Source organism: Cryptotermes secundus, unplaced genomic scaffold (genome assembly GCF_002891405.2).
Source record: "Cryptotermes secundus unplaced genomic scaffold, Csec_1.0 scaffold1784, whole genome shotgun sequence".
Classification (NCBI taxonomy): domain Eukaryota; kingdom Metazoa; phylum Arthropoda; class Insecta; order Blattodea; family Kalotermitidae; genus Cryptotermes; species Cryptotermes secundus.
Window position 1 is genome coordinate 656,148 of NW_019729238.1, and position 4,171 is coordinate 660,318.

The following is a 4,171-nucleotide window of genomic DNA, read 5'->3' on the forward strand; positions in this document are numbered from 1 at the left end:
TTGGAATGAAAAAAAGGTCATAACTCCGTAACCGTCCAAAATCGGACACATGTTTATATGAACTTTTTTTGATCCCAAAGACCTAGGAAATCACCTCCTGCAGTTATGCCCTAAAGTCGTGAAACACTCTTTATAAGGGCGCGTAGCGTATTCCTAACTTAGTGTTAAACGAACATGAATAGTGAGCTTTTCCTTTCGTGGAACGGGCCTATATACCGTATAAAAATATTAGGTGGGCCACAGATTAAGTCTCGACAGGGCGGCGGGGAAACTGTTTGGGAAGAGGGGACGTACTTTCAGCAATCATAAATTTCTTCCGATTTATGTTTCAGCACCAACTTTCATGGTTACAGATCGATGGATTCTGTGTTAGAGTACAGGGGAGACGTGAAGGAAACATATCGCACTATTGGCTTGGCTGCCATAAGCCATACTGACAGAATTACGTATCCACTCAATGAAACGTCTTCAGAAGAAAAATATATATAGTCAATATACTAATATAACCACGCCGAAGCTTAAATAATTTTACTGTAGCAGTATATTTGTGACAAAAGAGGCACATATTTATTACGATGTGACACAGCAGAAGCACATAAATCCTTTTCAAGGTGACATTCTTGCTAATGTAACCAACATAATATAAATTTAGGCATTGCTACCGATGTTAAATCCTTTCTGTTAAATAGACGTCCCGGTAGAGAGAAAGCAGATAATTTATTTTATGTTTCCTTTACATTATGATGCCATATGCCTAATTCTGTTCTGTGTGGGAGCTCTGCGGGTGCAGTACTCCCATCACTTCGTTGTTCATATGTAAGTGAACGTTACTACTTGAAATGTTTCACGGAAACCATCTCCTTTCTTGTGGGCCAATCACAATGAGCCAGTTTGTTTACCGGTACTGTTGCCATCTCCACTGAGACAAGAAGTTTCCGCCAGCCAAACTTTAAAGATCAGCAAAAACTTTGTCGAAGATACTAGGTCTCCCCTCTCACTCACTCTTTACCCCTTGCCCTCTTTTCTATACTCTCTTCGTAACCACGAAAGAAGGCATTGAAATGTTGTATAGGTGAATCGATACGGGAAAAGAAATCCCAGAGCTTCGGGCAGGTTATCTTCAGCTAATGGAGAGTCGTTCACGGCTAAAACAACAAAAAAGTACTTGACATAAATTTGTAGCGACTTGGGTGCCAATTACAAGGAATTCATATCCACTTTTCTCCTATCTAGATGACAGATAATTCTAAGGCAACCAACTTCTATTACGCGGGCCAATACACATATAAGCTACCAGTCCGACATTTTGAAATACAAAATATTTCACAAATAATATTGTTTTTTGATAGAATATAAAGGAAATATTTAATGTAATGCTCTATTTTGTTATTACTATATTTAAACTCTCAACTATAAACATTACAACAATAATTCAGTGCTTTTATTTTAGTGTTTCATACTAGCGGGATGCTTACTTAAGGCGAGTTTTGTACTCGTACGTACGGTGATCGATATGAAAACAAAAAATGAATTAAATAAATATGTATTGCACAAAATGTACAAATGAACCTGAACAAATTTTATAAATGGTGGAACTGATAAAACTTATTTGTAAATATATGTGCGCAAATAAAATTAAAATGGAAAAGTGCAATGATGGATTCAAATATTGTGTAAGCATATTTACTCATCGTTGTCATTGCAATTTCGAATTCATTTCTCTCCTTATTGTTCACATTTTTAAAATATAAACCACGTGCTATATGGTTATCATACAATAGTTAACAATGAATTAGATTTCTCCCTTGATTTTCTTCTTATGCTTGAAGTAATAATACCAATAAAAACTGTTCCAACGAACCTTGAAGAGACCTACACTTCATGTCACCTTTTGTACGACGAGCCATGTGTAAGGAAATCAGTGAGTCCTGGCAGAGCTTGGTGTTATAATGAATCAGTATGAGCTGAAACTAACTTTTCATGCAACTTTTTTTTCTGTAGAGAACACCCAACAGGCGAGGAGGTACTTGAGTAGCTGAGCAGATATTGGCTTCATAAGAACAATTCTGTTCCATATACTACTTAGAGTTCACTCGGACTACAGAGGCGAAATTGGGAAGATAATATTAAAGTGAATCTTAAAGAAATATAATATAAGCAGGTGGACTGGCTTAAGATAAAGTTCCCTGGAGAGCTCTTCTGAAAACAGTAAGGGACCTCCTGCTTTATCGGAGGGCAGTAATTGTTTGATTTTGGATCGATTCTTAGTTTCTCAAAAATGACTATGCTCCAGTACGTTAATTAACGCTTGAGAAAAAGTATCTAGCAAAACAAGATATAAAAATATTACTTACACCGAAAGCCAGCAATATCTGATCTATTTCGTAAATGCTGTCTTTGGGTTTTTACATACTTTATTTGCTCTGATATGCATTTATTGTTGGCTCTATTCTTTAGCAGGACAACCAAAACTACCATTATATCATTTCATATTTTAGCATGTAGACTCGTTGATGGGAAACGACCGTGAGATAAGCAACTATATAAGAGCCGTTGCTTAGTAACGGTTTCCCAAACAAGCATGTTCTCAGAGAAACGATTCAACTACAAAATGAAGAGCGATGTTTTTTTGTACGGCGCGTGAGGGACAAACAAGGTTTTCCGTGGTTTTTCTCGATCCTAGAGCAAATGCCGAGTTGTAACCCAAATTCCACGTTGCACTGCATGCGTCACATGCAGCCCTCTCATTGGTAAGGTCAAAATGTCGCCCTAATATAGCCCTCCCAACGTTAGCTAAAATTTTATTATAAGGCACCTATTCCAGCGTAAAACAAAACGATCATATGCTCTATATATACCAGCAGGACAAGAGGGGACTGCCTGGAAACCTTCAAAACCGAAAAAGAAATCTTACCCCCCTACCACCCCTCACTTCTTTCACATTGTAGCTGCAGTTAGTCAGTGAACAGAGGCCGCGCCATAGCTCAAGCGGTTAGTCGCTGGCTTCCCATCACGGCGGCCCGGGTTCGATCCAGGGTCTGGTCAAGTGGGATTTGTGGTGGACAAAGTGGCGTTGGGGCAGGTTTTCTACAAGTGCTTCGGTTTCCCCTGCCAATCTTCATTCCACCAATTGCTCCGCAATCACCCTCACCTATCATCTGGGGCTGGTACAATAGACCAGAAGTGGCCGCAGTACAAGGGACTTAGTCCCACCTCACTAGCAATAGAAAAAATAGTCAGTGAACAGAAGAGTAGGAGGTTGGTGTGAGATGGCCGCCAGCCTAGGAGTTAGACAGCTGGAGTAATGAGCCAATATGTGTCAGCCGGTAAGGATGTTAGAAGATGACATGGTTAGGATCTGTTACCAGGAAACGACTAGTGATAACAGGGGAATTTACGTGTTACAGTTACAGTAATTTTTAGAATGCGTAACCAGTGAGTCTGTTATAGTTTCTTGTAGTTACCAGTTATGTGTATAAGTGTTCAATAAATCTAATCCCAAACCCATACCCCATCTATAGTCACTCATACACGTGACAATATTCTTAGGATAGCACAAATAATCTCACAGATACAAACCTTGCATATTATATTATACTAATAGCTTTTTCATTTTAGCCGCGTTCGGAACCTTGTGGCGCGCAGGTTACTTAGCCCCTCCGTCCATATGTCTGTAGGTATATACAGAACAACTCAAGACACACTGGCCGGTTTTCGCGAAATTGGATATTTGAAAATATTTTAAGCTCTTCGAAGTACAAAATTTTGTATTTAGAGCGGACAGGTTTAACGACAACTTTTAATGGATATTTAACTAAAAATACGAGTATGTAGCAGAGATATCAGGTACCACTAGAAACTGTAGAGAAATATGAGACACACAGTTTTTTATTCATTATTATTATATCATACGTATATACGGGCAGAGAGGACTTTCCATTATGTTTTCGTTTCCTACAATTGCAACATGCAAGTGGTAAAATATTTTGTTATCATAGTAAGAACACGTGAATTGAAGTATAGATAATTTAAGACAATATCTGTGAAAATATCAAGGCACGATGAAAGTGAAACCTCTGTATATTTCATCTCAAATGAAGTGTTCGTAAATGATCTTAAGGGCTGTGACACCATTAACTCTGTATGTGGTTACAACCTTGCAGAGGAGTAT